Here is a 17,878-nt window from a genome sequence, read left to right on the forward strand (position 1 = left end):
TCAATGCAGAGACGCATCGTTCCGTCCTTTTTCCTTACAAACAACACCGGGGCTCCTTAGGGCGACACACTGGGTCTTATATAACCCTTCTCCAACAACTCCTCCAATTGGACTTTCAATTCTTCCATCTCCGTTTGGGCCATTCGGTAAAGAGCTTTTGAAATTGGCCCTGTCCCAGGGATTAAGTCAATCGAAAAGTCCACGTCCCTTCTTGGCGGCATACCAGGAAGTTCTTCTGGAAAAACATCCTTAAAATCACAGACCACCGGAATGTTCTCAAGTCGCACCTCCCGCTCCTTCACCTTACTTATACTACACAGAAACCACGGTTGCCCTTGCTTGATTAACTTCTTGACCTTCAATGACGATATGATTTTTACCTTAGGTCCTTGGGAAGCTTTCTATATTTAACTTTCTCTCCTCGGGGTCCGCTTAGTGTTACAGATTGCCCCTCACAATATATTAATGCGTTATATCTACCCAACCAATCCATCCCAAGGATTACATCTAGACCTTCCATTTCCAAAGAAACAAATCACTCGAGATTTTGTCTTTCCTATATTGACCGACACCCCACGAAATAATATACTACAATGAAAGGTCTCTCCGGAAGGAATAGCGACTGAGAAAGATGTTTTCTCGGGATTTTCCAATCCTTAGTCTTTAATTCTAGACTTAGAAATAAACGAGTACGATGCACCAGAATCAAAAAGAACTTTATCAGACTTTGAATTGATGCAAAAAGTACCTGTGACCACATCGGACACTTGTGTTGCTTCCCTAGCGTTAACTGCTGATAGTCTGCCATTATTTTGAAAGACTGGGGTGCGCTTTCTTGACTACCTCTTGTCCAGGAAGGTTCTCATTCCTAGCATTCCCTTGAGGTTGCTGAATTCCGAAATGATTTCTTTAAAACCTAAGGTTTGAGACACCCCCAGGGTTTCTACCAAAACAAACACCGTTTTGATTTCCATTTCCCGTGTCATTGCCACTCCGACCATTACCGAAGCGTTGTTGTGGAATACCTCTGTGATTCCCCCCTTGAGGTTCTTGTTGTCCCAATCGAGCATAACACTCATACATTCTATGACACGATTTACCACAGTATGAACAGTCCACTAATGCTCCCCGACAATCTCTCCCTGGATGATTTTTCTGGCATCTCTTACAGTTATAAATTCTTTCCTTTCCATTGCGGTCATTAAGTGGTTTCTGTACCCTGGCCGCAGATATCGAACCTCTCCCACCTTTACTTGACTGTCCTGGCTAGTACACTTTTTCTTGATAACCCCATAGGTTTTGTGTTTCTTAAAGTGGTTTTGTGCATGATTACTCCTGCTCTCTGCATTCTAGAACATAGGTTCCCTCCTTTTGTCCCCACTATGGGCCAACTTCTCCTGCTCCTTCCTAATAACATTTCCTATCTGGGCTGCCTTCTTATATAACTGGTCTTAAGTATCGTACCTATCGATCTCAATGTGTTTTTGAATCTCGTACGATAAACCCAATTCGAAGCGTTGCATTTTCTTTGTTTCAGTCGGGACGTCCTCAGGGAAAAACTTCAGAAATTCCGTAAATTTCTGATAATACGCATGCATTGTTAAATTTCCCATTTCAAACCTAGAAAACTCGTTTGACTTATCTGTCCTCACGTGAGGGGGGTAGAATTGATCCTTAATGCTCCCTTAAAACGTTCCCAGCTTAATTCACCATCATTCTCCTTTATCACCCTCGCCTTACTATGTGTCCACCGGTAGTCATCATCTTCGACCAGATAAAATGCAGCCTGGTCGACCATAAATTCCGCGGGACGTCGAACTACACTAAAGAGTTTGTCAAACTCTCGAAGCCAGTTTTCCAGCGCAGAAGGTTGTCCTTTCCCATCATAAGTAAAGGGCTTACTCTGGGCTATTCTCTTACTAATCGATGAAGCCCTCTCTTCCAAGGATTTCTGTCTGGGGTTTCTTGTACCAACTAGGGCTTTCACTAGGTTCCGAAGTACACGGTCAGAGTGACCTCTATTTCCGTTCTTTCTCAAGAATGGAGGCATGATGGAAGGTATACGGCATTTTAATAAACAAGGTATATATATAAATATTCTATTTCCATCATCGAGGTTAAACAAAACTTAGGCTAATATAACTTCTTAGAGATAAGGAAGTCTATCCTAATAGTTGGTAGAATTAAAAAGTTGAACCTGTTAATCGGCTCCTAAGCTTCCGCCAAATAAAAAAAATATTTTAATTAATTATACTAATGCTCAATATTCACAAAATTTTCAATATCATAATATATCAAACTTCACAAATTTAGCTAATGAGAAGAGGTTATAAATAATTAAACAGAAAATTAAGATGATATTATAATTCAACCCGCATACTCTGCCATAACATATTATTAAATTCCAAAATACTTGGGTACAAAATCCCAAATAATCACCGTTCTTCGTAACATATTGTCAAAACAAAACAGAAGAAACTTCTCGACAGAATATCCATACATCATTATTAGCGTGAAAATACTCATATAAAATCATAAGCATAAATACTACAATCAAAAGCAAGATCATATAGTAAAAGGCGATGCATCCATACGTCCCGATCTTCCTCATATAAGTCAGGGTCAAAATCAGCATCCCCGGAGTCGTCATTGGATGTGCTATCAGAATCAGTGGGTGTCTCTATGGGTAGGGAGTCACTCATATCTAGTTGTTCCTCAGAATCTAAAAGCTCAACAATTTCTGGTTCGGGTAATATTTCTTCCCACATTGTAATATCACTATCACTCTCGCTCATATTATCTTCCCTATCAGCTGCTTCTACCTCCATATAAGCATTATATCCCCCTTCCGCACTATCCTCATAAAACTCTTCAGCCTCCTCCTCGGAATTTCCCCAAGTATTTTCCTCCAGACCTTCTTCGGGGACTTCCTCGGGATCTTCTCCTAGATCCTCCTCAGGATCCTCCTTATCAAAATCTATTTGCAGAACTGAGTTAGGGTCGACCATTGGAACATCCTCCTCAACAATCTCAGCTCTTGCCCCACTAGCCTCAGCATTCTTACATCTCTCATTGTCTACAACATCCATTCCTCTATCCCATCTATCAAACTCTCGCTCCAATTGAGCAATTCTCTCAATCAACTCAGCAATTCCCTCAGCTATTATTCCCTCATAAACTTGTTGAGACTTTTTATAGATCATCTCCATCCTGCGCTTATAATCTAGCTCACTCTCTCCTTCTTTCTTGTCCCAAATTTTTAATGTTTCTATCTCTGCCCAGACCGGTACATTTACTAAGGCTCTCTATGGTTCTTCTAGGGTACTACTTTCCCCTTCAGCAGGTCTTTTTTCTTTATCCATGACAGATAAAAAAAATGTTCGTAATCCATGACTCACGAATGAAAGAAAAAGCAAAGGAACAATCAATTTCCAAGCTCAAATAATATCATAATTCATCAACAAAATATCTAACAAGCACACAATAAAATTATCCATAACATCATGCTTAAAGACACCAAGTAAAACACATCATATCCCCTTAATGTCTACCCCTTTACTCTCGTCATCATTTTTTTTTGCGTTAGTCTATCAATTTAGATAAATAACACTAAATAAAACTCCCGCTCTGATACCAATTGTAACATCTCGGAATAACTCGGATCGTACGAAAAGAGAAGATGACCTTTTAAAAACAAGTGTATATCGTCCGAGTCAAACCAGGATGTTAGAAGGCAGTTAAAAACGGATTTGAAATTAAGGGAAGCTTGCGGATCGAGTTTTATTAGTGTTATTATGAACTACTAGATATAAGAAATTCTTAGCAGTGGATAAGAACGAAAAATTAAATTAACTTATTACAACTTGAGAACAAAATCGCCTCATAAAACCAAATATTCTTTAAACTTTATTAGAAGTTCTTATCAAGACTTCTGTATCCTAACGGTTTATTTCTCCAAGGGACAATCCTCACTCCCCAGACCTGCAACTTAACTTACTGCTAGTCATTGCCCAGATAGGAAACAACATCATCGCAGGGTCGTTAAGACCAAAAGTACACTCAGCTAACGTCGCATAACAAATAATTAATTACAACAAGAGAAAGACTTAATTCAATAGCTGTCAATTCGCAGAAAAGTACGCTTCGATCATGCTAATAAAGAATAATTATTTTCATATAAAGGTTAGTCAGCCATACTGCTGTACTATCCAGCCATACTGCCGGTACACTCCAATCTCCATAAGTGAGACAATACATTAGGGGGAGCTAACCCCTAAGCAAGTCTCTACCATAGACACTCGCCTTACTTCGGTGCCTATGGTTAAGTATGCATACCCCCGCGGTGGCTCATAATGCCCCCATATACCGCGAGTAATTCATTTCCACCAATTGACGTCATACTACGTCCACTTTAAGGTTAGTGAGGTCATACTACCTCTGCTTATCAAAACAATGTATAAAAATTATTTATTCGAAAGATAACATTATCCGTACTATATATCCATGCCTTACTTTTGTATACCATTATTATATGATACATCGGACTAATGCGAACCACGCTGCGTGTACATACCTTAAGCAAGATAACCAATTCACAAGCGTCTTAATCAATTCCCGGTCACGAATCGACTTCCTACAAGGTTCAATCGTATTCGGGAAATAAGCACACATACACATTTTCCTCAAATCATCCATAACACACATATACAATTACACCCACACCTAGAATACCACACACATCATGAACATCCATCACATACTATAACATGGTAAACACACAAAACAGGACAGCATACATAATCTGTCCAGAAACACAACTTAAAACTGTCAAACTGAAAATCTGACTTCACCGTTGCGTCCGGAAGGCGTCAAAACCCCCGGGTACCAATTTCCATAATTTATAACATAGTATAAGTATTTTTAACCTAATTTCAAAGCCAAAAATGTTCCAAAAACACCTTTTTTCACCATTTTCCAAACCTACGGGATTTTGTCATTTCATTTTTTTTTATCACAAAAATATAAATTTCAATGCTTTATTTCCTATTAAATCTAAACGACTATTTACATAATTTTCATGACCATCTATGAAATTAATTTGTATTCCTCAAAAATAATTCTTTTTACACAATGTACACACACACACACATCACATATATATTTATATATATTTCTCTAACAACATTATAAATTCCTCCTATTAATCAATAAAATAAATTTCTAACACCACATACATTTTTCTATTAGCATCCATTTTTTTTATATATATATACTTTACAATCATCCATCAAATAAATCCTTCACACACATATAAACATATCTAAAACCCTAAATAGAAATATTCTTCATCAATTTAGATAGAAAAATACATCCCAAAATCATACATGAAATTTTAAATTCATAAAGTAAACATGAATTATAAGATAAAACATATAATAATCATAGAATTTTAAATTAAAACTTAAGATTCAACATAGATTAAGAATTACACTTACAATTGTAAAGAAAAACACCAAATGATGAAGTGTGATGGAGTTAGGAATGTGAATTAGGAGGAATTTTGAAAGGATGTCAATATGAAAATAATTTAGGAACTAAGAAGGGTTAATTATATGGGATTAATGCCTTGATCCTTCATTACCCTAAGGGAGTTACAAGCTCCACCAAGAGTCCCTCCTATTTTCTTTTTTTTTTTTTGAAAAGAAAAGATGGGTTAAGGAAAAGTTTGGGCCCAAATAATTCTAATTGCCAAAAAGGATTGCAAATCTCATGACCAAGCCCAATAATAAATAAAATATATATATAGAAATAATATTACTAGTGAATTATTAAATATATCGGGAAGAAAATATCGGAAAATTATCGGGGTGTTACAAAGACCGTGGCCATCACTATTTATACCTATGAGCTTTGGGGCACGTTCTCTTTATGTGATCTGATTGGAACTAATTTGATTTTGTTAAGGTTTAATTCGATCTGATCTTTAATCTGAATCTTATGGAGTTGGTCTAGTTTGGTCTTGATGAGATTTTATAATTAACTAGTACAGAAACACGTGCAATGCACGGATTTTTAAATATGTTATTTTTTTAATGAAATTTTAGACTAATAAGAATATTAAATGAAAGTAGGTAATAAGTATTTACATATGTATATTATATTAAAAAATAATTAAATATAAAGAAACCCAATATTGGTTGTTAATAAAGAGTTTATAAGTTTTGAAACACCTATTTATATACTGCATTTTCTGTACGATGACATATTTCACCATCCTTGTCGCATATAAGTATTCTTAGTCCTTACCTGCTAGTCACTCTAGAAATGACGACATTAAATTGTTCATGACTAAAAATAGGCTTAGGTAGGAACAGACCAACATTGGATAGTGTTTGTCCTTGATTTTTATTAATAGTCATTAATTTTCTATGTGTCCCAATCACTCTAATTTCTTAAATGTAATTTAAACTCATGGTTATTCTAGAATATATTATTAAACAACACTAAAGGTTCAAAGAAGAAAAATAGTATGAGCAAACATGAGAATGGCCATATGGGGCTATTTATACTGTAAATGAAAGTGTTTATACATTTTTATTTTTATTAGGAATAATCACATTACAAAAAATCAGACAATATTTTTAGTTGATTGATTTTCATTGCACTATATTTGGTAGCTAAGATAGTCTGATTGCCTACACACTGATTGAAGTTAGCTGATTTTATTTTGCATTAATTTATTTGTTTCCATAATTGTCATCTGGTTCCATATTTTTGACATTTTCCCACAATTCAAAATTGTAATTATGATAGTCTAACGATGTAAATGACTGATTTTAATAATCAATTAAATGAATTTTATGTCATTTCAATTTTCAACAACTATTACTGGAAAAAAGGACAATTATGTACTTCTAGTAATTTAATAAATTGCAGTATAATTGAAATGAATGTAATTAATTTGCAGTATAATCTTCTACCAGTGTAATTTTAGTATTTTATCTATTTTTCGGTATAATTTTCTAAACTTTACCTTTATATATAACAGTGTAATTGGAATAATTGTGATTTATTGTATCCATTAATGCATAAATTTTTCTTAAAGGCAAATGTGTAAATATGGTAATTCAATAAATGTAAATTAGTCAAATTCTATTAATATTGTCCAATGAAAAAAAGACAAATGACATGCTCACATTCAAATTGTCTTTTGCTATTATACAATAAAATTAATAAAATGTATGACTTATCTAATTTAATTTGATTTAATATTTAATAATAATCTAATATGATATGATAGGAACTTATTTGATTACATAAGGTTAATATTATTGTAGGAGTAATATTTTTGTTAATGAGAACTAGTTATTGTTAAGATATTATTATTATTATTATATTGTTGTTGTTGTTGTTGTTATTGTTGTTGTTGTTATTATGTGTTTCGTAAGACAAAGAAAATGAAAAACTTATTGAACTACTCAATAATTAAAGGATAATTAAAAGAGAAAATCCGTGATGATAACTTACTTTTGCTCCAATAATTTTTTTATAATGTTAGACAAGACATACTACATAGTTTCTCCATCTTAATAATAATATATATTACATGCTACAAATTAAACTCAAATACTACGTTGATCCAGTTTCTCTTCGAATTGATACCTAGATATTTCAAGATATAGTTAATTTTATAAAACAATATATACTTGAATGATGTTGATGCAATCAAGCAATAGAAATTATTATATTTGGTGATTATAGGTGCAAAATAATTACATAAACTCATATATTAATTTGGAAAAAAATATAAAAATAAAAAATCATACACCAGACCAAATCGTTGTAGAATGGTTTGGTCTAGTTCGGCCTGGTGATTTAAACAGTTCGATTCAGTCTGAAAAATTTCCAGACCGAAAATTTTGGTTTGGTCTAATTTTAGTGTAAGACCAGAGTAAATTGGACCATATACATTCCTAGATGCCACAACTTTTAGCAAAGGTCCAATCATTTACAAAAATGTCACTCAAATATATAAGTCAATTGTTCTATTTGAGTTAAGTCTTGAGTATTGCTTATTGTGCTCATAATATGAAACCTATGTTTTCTTTGTGCGCGTATGTGTGCTTATTAACCAAATTGAGGTTTGCATATGTGTTCATCTGAATTTTTTTTTCAAATCATTTGCCACGTGTCAGTCCATGATTGGCCCGCAAAAAGGAAAATGCATCAGCTTTCCCAGTCAATCCTGCTGCACGCCACTTGTCCTATTTTGATTGGCTATGAAAAAATAGCCATTTTTTCCCTTTAACGGCTATTTTCGCATTAAAATAATTTTTTTTAAAAAAAAAATTATACCAACGGTCATATTTTTTCGAGATCTCTAAAATGAGGCCCATATGGATATATTTTGACATAATGTTTTTTTACATATTTTGTTCTTAAATATTAAAAAATATTTATTAAAAATTATATGTATATTTATATTTATTAAAAAATATTATTTTTATTAAAAGAATAATTTTTTTTAATTATAAAATAGTAGATGTATTTTAATCAAATAAAAAATTATATTATCTTTGTACATGAAAATATTATTATAAAAAAATAAAAATAAATGTTAGATAAATTAAGGGAGATAAATTATGGTGGGGTAGAAAAAAAGTAAGAAAGAGAGGATGATGACCTTTTAAAAGAGGTCATTGTTAATAAAATTAGGTTGAAAGATGAAATTTTAGGAGAGAGAAAAATTATGAAATAGTTTGATGACCTTTTTTTTGGGTCATGAGTAAGGATGGTCTTAACACGATATGATTTAGCACAAAACACAACTATAGGCATCATAACACGACACGTTTCAATGGTTACGAATGCCCCTTCCAAAACACTCCCTAAGAACTTCAGCTAGAAGTATGCAAAAAAAAAAAAAAAAAAAAAACATTCAAAAAGCCATTTACAAACACACCAAAATCTCGTCCAAAACACCCCTAAAAATTAATCAATGTAACCTTTGTTGTTGTAGACGTTGCCATTGAAACCATCATTATGTAAATGCCATAGCAAGCAAAACTAAAATCATGCTCACGAAGTATCTTTCAATGCACTCTCTTGCTACGGCAACTTCTGAACTTCCAATACAAACCCACAAAATCCCTTTTGATTACTCTCATTATGTTTCTCTACTTTCTTGTTGCAAAAATTAAGGTCCCTATTCAGCATTCATGGCCGTCTAGTGATCTTGGGCATGACCCATATAAACTCAATCCTTACCCAACTAATAAATACTTATACTTTATTCCAAAAATATGATTCTGTAAGGTACGTTTTTGAGTACCAAACCCAGGTGTGATTTTGTATAATTCTATGATCAGAGCTTATTCTAAGTCAGGTCAATATGATGAAGCATTGAAACTGTTTCATAAAATGACTGAGACAAAATTAGAACCTGATAAATATACTTACACTTTTGTGCTTAAGGCCTGTGCTGGAAAATTTGACTTTAAGGAGGGTATTCAGGTTCATAGTGATGTAATTAGGAGAAATTTAGTGTTGGATGTTTATATTTCTACAGGTTTGGTTGATATGTATTGTAAAATGGGTCAGCTTGATCGTGCCGGGGAGGTGTTTGATAAAATGCCTAAAACATATATTGTATCTTGGAATGCTATATTTGCAGGCATTTCAGAGGACGGAGATCCTAATGAAGCACCGGATGATATCCGAGCAATGCAATTAGGTGGGATTGTACCAAATTATGTTACCTTGTTAAACTTGCTTCCTTCTATTTGCAAATTGGAAAATGTTAGGATATGTAGATCAATTCACAGTTTTGTTGCTAGGAGATTTTCGGTCAAAAGTTTACAATGGATTGATCAATATTTACTCTAAATGTAGATTTGTAGAGGATACTCGGCTTTTTTTTGATCGGTTGCAAGGTAGGGATCATGTGTCATGGGCTTAATGATGGCTGGTTACGCTCATAATGGATGTTTTTACAAGGTTTTGGAGTTATTTGACGAGCTAAAGAGTAAAAATGTAGTGATGAATAAGGTTTCTGTTGTTAGTTCCTCGGCAGCTGCCTCTGAGTTGAAAGATTTAGAAAGAGGAAAGGAGATTCATAAATGTGCAATGCAATGTTTTATTGACTCAGATGTTATAGTTGCTACTTCTCTAATGACAATCTATGTGCAGAGTTAGAAAAATCTAATCAAGTTATTAGAGGGCTTAAGGAAAAAGATTTAGTTGCTTGGTCTGCCTTAATTTTTGCACATGTACAAAGTGGTTTTCCTGTAGAAGCAACATCTTTTGTTTTGTGAGATGGTGCAGGAGAAATTGAAACCCAATAGTGTAACTCTGTTGATTATGTTTCCGGCATGCGCAGAGTTTTCATTAGCAAAACCCGGAAAAAGTATTCATTGCTATTGTCTTAAATCTGGAATGGATTCAGAAATTACAATCCGAAATGGCCTAATTTCAATGTATGCTAAACGTGAGTTATTCAATCAGGCAATGGCTATTTTTAATCGAATGCCATCCAAAAATGTAGTTTCCTGGAATTCGTTGATTAGCGGGTTTGTTCAGAATGGCGAGCATGTCAAGTGATGAAAATGTTCCATGAATTATTATCATCATGCTTGAGACCTGATGCTGAAATTATGGTGGCTGTGATCCCTGCGTGTACACTTTCTCAAGATCTAGAAAATGGGATGTGTTTAGAGCATCAATAATGGTGACTTTTTTAGAGGTCATATGACCAAATCACGGTAAAATGCTTATAATGGTGACCTAATAATAGGTGGGTTGGGGAAAAGATTGGGCAATTGGGTCAAGGGCTTACCCATTCATGTGAACGGTCACCCCAATTTTTATAAAAAATTTCACCACGTGTGGGCTTCTGATTGGGTGAGGAAAAGTAGCTCCCTGCTGCTCTGACACGCGTCAGCCCCTACTTCCACCTGCTGCGTTGTGATTGGGTGCAAAAAAATACCCGGTTTTTTGTAATTAAAGGCTATTTTCGTATTTAATTAATTTTTTTAAAAAAAAAATTATACCAACGGTCATATTTTTTCGAGATCTATAAAATGAGACCCATATTGATATTTGTTGGCATAATTTTTTATTTATATATTTTCTTCTTATTTTCCTACTTTTTTTTTGTTAAAAAATACCAAAATAATCATTTCAAAAATCCCAATAAAAAAAATATATGGATTCAAATAACCCAAATTATGGAAGAAATTCAAGTAAAAAAAAAACTAAAAACAAATCTTCTAACAATCAAAGTGCTCAAATTTAGTATCAAAATCCTCCATTCAATCCACTATTATAAAAAGATAAAGATAAATGTTAGATAAATTAAGGGAGAGAAATTATGGTGGGGTAGAAAAAAATAAGAAAGAGAGGATGATGACCTTTTAAAAGAGGTCATTGTTAATAAAATTAGGTTGAAAGATGAAATTTTAGGAGAGGGAAAAATTGTGAAATAGTAAGATGACCTTTTTTTTTTTGGTCATGAGTAAGGATGCTCTTACATGCCTAACCATTAAATGTGGATTTACTTTTGACTGCACATAAAGAATGCTTTGGTTGACATGTATGCAAAGTGCAGCAGGTTATGTTTGGCTGCGAAAATTTTTAGCGAAACTAAGTACGTCTAAGATGAGGTCTCTTCGAATGCTATAATTTCCGGTTTTGTACATAACTGAATGTCCATAAAAGCTCTTGTAGCATTTTGCCAAATTTTTGCCAAATCATTTAATAATTGTGTTGCTTGTTGGTACTTGATTTGTGAATGATGAGTGATTTTGTGTATAGTTAATGATTTGAAGTTTGTGCATGTTGCTTATTTTTAGTGATTACCATGAGATGGAAGTTAAAGAGTCTTCCTGATTAATTTGGAACAATTTTAGGTCACAGTTGTGTTTTATGAATTTAAAGTTGTTGAAGGATTAATCAGAGGGATGAATGTTGTTAAGGAGCTGTTTGGTTTTGATTCCTTTGGTCTGAACTTATGATTCTTTGGTTATCGTCAATTAGAGAGCTTACTTTTGAGATAGATGAACTACTATTAAAGAACACTAAGCAAGCATTATCCAATCAGAAATCATCAACTGTTCATCACAATCATTCAGAAATCATCAAATCACAATCATTCAGAAATCATCAAAGGGTGTTATGTAGATGATCAACAACTTGAAGCATCTGTTTTTGCCACATCTAAAGATAAACATGATAACCATAACATCACTACATAACATCCTTCAGCATCAGCAGTACTATCTTCATACAACCAGCACCAATCAACAGTAGCAGCTTCCTCCTCTTTTTGGGTGCCATACTCTCTTGGGGGGTTTTCGACAATAAATATCCTTCTAGAATTTCAATCCAAGCTGTAAATGATTTGAGACAATCACAAATAATTTGAGACATGTCCTCAACATCCTTATCCTTTAACTGTTCATCAACATCATAATGAAAATTATTTTTGCCATGTAACCAACTTTTTCAGGTGCCAACCATGTCGGCAAACTTTTTCTTTCCCTTCTCATTTCAACCTTCCCTGACCAAGCTTCCTCATTTCCTTTCTCCATCCACCATATAGCAATCCCTTCCTGATGCAACCGACTCTGCTGCTGCTGCGCCGCCATCCTCTCCATCACCATATAGTATCTGGAAATTGGTTGTTAATATGTATTAAAATTGATGGATCATAATATAAACTCTAATTTAGAACTCAAAAGTAGTTGAATGGAGCTTGCCTGGAATTAAAATTATTTCTTTATGTATCACAAATGGCGAGGACTGATGTCTAATCTTTTATTTTACTTAATTATACTAAACAAATCACAAACTTTCTGTTTTATTTGAATTAAACTACCTATTGGTCTTGGCGCTGAGTCGCCTTTTGGTAGCAATGAGTGATTGCTCATTCCGACTAAATGCAATTTGTATTCTATTCTGAGTGTTGTTCCAAGTTGTTATCTGGGCTGCTCCTTGCTAACTCAATGATTAGCTTTTGTTGAAGAAGTAGATGCTAATGTTTAGTTGTCATTTTACTACTTAAAGTTGTTTGTTCTTCAAAAACTGATTGTGTATAATGCAATAGACTCTTGATGTTTATTTTGAAGGCATTATGATGTTTCACTGTTACAACATTTGTTTCCATTTTCTATGATGTGTTCTTCTATGTTGACTGTTTTTGTCCATATATTGTTTGTTCCTTCCCTTCAACAGACTTTGTGACAGAGCTTTATATAAGATTCTGTTAGACAGAACCAAACATTTGAAGGTTTGGATCAGTTATTCGAAGTTTGAAGCTTCTGCTGAACATTCCAAAATATCTTTCTGTAGTGCAGGTGTGTCAAAAAGTATCTTTTTCTGTTTCTAAATTGGTTACTTTTTAATTTGCTGCCTCATAGTTTGTCGATCCACTGTGTGCGACATCTAAGTGAGGGTAAATGATGGTATGTGCGCATGCAACAGGTTATTTTTTCTTGTCTTTTGCTTTTATTTATTCCAAAAGAGGTTAAGTCTCTCTAAATATTATTACTTGCTTTTGTATTATTCAAATTGTATTATTCAAAATATTACTTTTGAAATGTTATTCATGAGAGTTTCATTTATGGTGGATGTAGGAAGCATAGGGTAAAAAGAGTAATCAAGGTTCCTGCTATTATTAACAAGCTGTCTAAGGTGTGTATCATGTAAAAAGACTAATAACTGTCTAGCAAGGATGATCCTAGAGCTTAGCTGAAGTCGTGTTTGTTTCGTACCAAAACCTATTAATTTCCTATTAAGATCTTGTAGTATAAAGTGGGTGGGAAACTCTCACTTAAAACATAAAAGCATTGAATAGTTTCTAAAATGATTTGAAACTTGTAAGTGAAACATTGCAGCCTGATAGAGGTGCTTCTGTTCCAAAATTTGGAGAATGGGATGATACGGACGTAACATCAGCAGATGGGTTCACACACATTTTCTATGATGATTGAACATTATTACTATTTTGGATTGTGTGGTATTGAAAAATTAATGGCAGATTGTGTGGTATTGTAGAAAGGGTGTTGATTTCTGCAGCTGCTTAATCAATTTCATACTCAGTGTTATACACAAGTGTGTTGCAGCTGAAGTCTGCTGGTTTGGATAGATACCTGCACAGTTGGTATGCTGAAAATCAATTTTGGGTCTGCTGCTGTTTCAAACGTTACTGTCTGGTGTATTGGTGTGGCAGATGCGGAGATTCTTCAACTAATGCTGACTATTCTGATGGGAGTGTGTAGAAGAGAAATCAAGAATCAAAGAGGTAAACAAACCATGTACGCCTTCATTGGAGGATGTTGATGTGTTGATGGGTGAACTATTGTTGCCCTGCTGTTTGAAATTTTTACTTGGTCAGGAATGAAAATGCAGGTTGTGTGTGAACTGCAGTTCTGCTGTCAACTGCTGGTACGTGCAACCTAATTCTGTGGAGGCAAATAATTGCATATTGCCTGATTTTCAGACATTGCTAGATTGCAGAGATACTTTATTGTCATTTGATGGTGGAAACTGAGAAGCCTAAATCAAACAACAAACAGCCTACTTCTGAGGCTGAAAATCTGATGAATGATTTTGAGTGTAGAATGTCTGATGATTTTCAAATTGCAGAGATATGTTTAAGGGCAGTCTTCAAGATGCACTGAAGTCTATTAACAACGAATTGAATGGATATAAGGTGCGTGTTTTGGTGATGCCTACATTCATTTAGTTCCCCTAACCAGAAGAGAAAAAGAAGGTCAAAGAGGTAATGCATTTGTTGGTAGTTCTTATTCGATTGATCATCGATGAATCCAAATATAAAATTTCTAATTTCAGAAGAAACGAAAGCAGCAAAAACTATTGGCTATCCAATCTCTAAAAGAATTGGAAGAGGCGGTCAGGAAAGTTTTGGATGTTCTAAGGCTGCTTTCTGCTCAGCCTTATTCTGAGGTGAGAATGTGTCAGATTCAATTAAGAGTTCCCTCCTCTGAGACATCAAACCACTGAAGATGAACACGAGAATGACATTGCAAATAAACACTGGGAATGGTTTAGGCTTGAGTAAGTGTAAATTGTTTCCCTACGTATTCTCATGTAATTTTTTTAAACATCTTTTGTAGGGAGTGTCGATGTCAAGTGATCCATTGAATACATGATGAAAATTCCGAATTTGGTTGTTGATCATGAATAGCATTTGCTAGACTAATTTAATATGTGTATAAAGATGTTGCTAAGAGTCATCTATGGATACTCTACACTTACGCAAGGACGGGAAGCAAGCGTAGAACATAGATAATAAATGAAGTTATAAATTGATTTTGTTAGTTTGTAATGAGTTGTAGAATGCTAGAATAGTTTGCCAAAGAAGTGTTGTGACCTGTGAAGGAAGCTAAGGATAAGTTTGTAATGAGTTGTAGAATGCTAGAATAGTTTGCCAAAGAAGTGTTGTGACCTGTGAAGGAAGCTAAGGATAAGTTTGTAATGAGTTGTAGAATGCTAGAATAGTTTGCCAAAGAAGTGTTGTGACCTGTGAAGGAAGCTAAGGATATTAACATAAACAACGGTGAGAGTCACTTTTGCAAATCATCCTGAAATTGGAGATATGAAGCCAATTGAATTCAGCTCCTTCTTCCAGTCACAATGAATGCAACTCTAAATATTGTCTGTTGTGTCTATCTAAGAACATAATATGGTTGTCTTTTGGAGCACCATCTTTAATATGGATTTTTTTTTTTAGAACTTTCTTGGTGATTTCTACTATTATTAACTTAGCATCTGCTTACTTAATACATCAACAATCATGGTAATTTTTCTCATGTATCTTTACTTAATACATCAACAAGAGTGTCCACAACATAGACTGCTCAGCCACTACCCCTTCAAACAACCAAGCAACCCATCAATAGTTGTCCACATGCTCACGTTAAACAATGCATCAGCTGTCATCAATTAATCACAACCATTCCAATCCATCGCACCAGCTCCTTGCACCAATGACACATCAACTGCTCATCGACACCCTAACATACACTTGCAGCCCTTACATCCTTCATACATTTGCAACACAATGGAATTTCAATATCTTTAGTAGTATTATTATTAATAAAAGTGCATAAAATAACATTAGGAAATTCGATAGGATAACTTGGGGGACCACGTGATACAAATGTGCCAAGTGTATCAAGTGATCAAGACCTTGCAAACAACCTACAAGTACAGGACAGTGTTTCTGACTTGTCATCTACGCCAATTGTACATGAAGGGCGAAATCAGGTCAAGGATGCTTTCTAAAGACTAAACATGACCTCCAGATATTATGTTGGGAACAAGGAAGCCAAGACTACAGCAAGGAACAACAACATACACTTGGAAATGGGAACAGTCAGCAGGACCCAGGCCACAATACCTTCTTACAACCAGCAGACCTTGCTGAGTCTCTTGAGTGCAAGCTCAACTCATCTAGACCCTAAAACAAGCCTGGGACGTCATCCTTGCACATGGACCAAGCCACCAAGGGTCCAGGATCTCACTAACAATCCACAAAGAATCCTAGAGACTAAGTGGAATAAGGGCTGTTCGACAGTTTTTGCTGAGTCAAAATTTTTCTAAGTATTTTATTTCTGTTTTCTGTTTAGGCGCCTTATGAGCCTTGTAATTAGCACGTGTTCTTTAATTAGGCGTGTAATTAGGATATAGCCGTTAAGGTAGTTGAGTGCTCTATATAAGGAGAGCTTCACCCCATGTAAAAAACAGCTTAGCATATCCTTTGATCTTTGTAGGCTCAAAGATTGTGGAGCAATCATTGACTCTGCAAGGAAACCGTAAGTACAATTCCTGGAAGGCATTGTACATCTATCGTGGGTATAAGAACGTTGATACAGGCACTGATCATCATCATCAGAAAACCAAAAAAGGATTTCGTGGTTCTGTTTTTGAGTGTTGGGTGCTTTGTTCTTCATCATTTGTTGTTTGTGTGTGTTTAATCAATCAAGGCTTCCGCTAAACATTAATCCTTGCATAACAAAGGCCTTAATCAGCCCCGGTTTTGCATCACCACGTGCGTAGCATGCGGCCCCACAAGTAGTGAATCCAAAAAGGTGTGTATTTGATGTTTTTTTGTTAGTTTTGCACATCATCTTGTTAGTTGCATATTCATGTGTTAGGTTTTATCATGACTCTTAGGGCTGAACAAAGTTTGGTCTAAACCGTAAACCAAACCGGACCAAACCGTAATTTAAATATTTGGTCTGGTTTACGGTCTAAATGGTCTGGTCCGGTTCTTTTTATTTAAAAAAACAGTTTCCGGTCCGATCCCGATTTTAAAATTTTCAGACCAGACCGGACCGGAAAAACATAATAAATTCCGGTCTGGTGAAAATCGTAAACCGTAGACCGGAACCCGTAATTTCCATTTTATTTAAAATTTTAAATGTTACTATTATAACATTATGATTGGGTTTTTTTAATCTCTGATTCTGATTTCTGAAGCTCTCCCTCCGTCCCTCGATCCCTTCAGTTCTCCTTCTCCCTTGTTCCTTCTCCTTCTCCCTCGATCCCTTCTCCTTCTCCCTCGATTCCTTCTCCTTCTCCCTCGATTCCTTCCTTCTCCTTCTCCCTCGATTCCATCCTTCTCCTTCTCCCTCGATTAATCTCTAAAGACTCTGATTTCTCCTTCACCGTACCAGCTGTGATTTCTCCTTCTACACTTCGATACCAGCTGTGCTGTGCTTCTGTGCTTCTTCGAGGCTTCGACGCTCCTCCTTCAACACTTCACCACGGAATCAAGTGTAGAATCTCGTAATGTAAGTATATTGGTTGATTTTTTGATTTTTTAGGGTTTATTTTTATCAGTTTTTGTTTAAAT

General features: G+C 34.8%; 1 pseudogene; it reads left to right on the plus strand.

Annotated features, from left to right (window-relative positions):
- The first annotated feature begins 9,074 nt into the window (after positions 1–9,074).
- On the plus strand, positions 9,075–11,106 carry LOC130802725 (pentatricopeptide repeat-containing protein At2g39620-like; annotated as a pseudogene).
- Positions 11,107–17,878: the final 6,772 nt, after the last annotated feature.

This window comes from Amaranthus tricolor, chromosome 16 (genome assembly GCF_026212465.1).
Source record: "Amaranthus tricolor cultivar Red isolate AtriRed21 chromosome 16, ASM2621246v1, whole genome shotgun sequence".
NCBI classification, from domain to species: domain Eukaryota; kingdom Viridiplantae; phylum Streptophyta; class Magnoliopsida; order Caryophyllales; family Amaranthaceae; genus Amaranthus; species Amaranthus tricolor.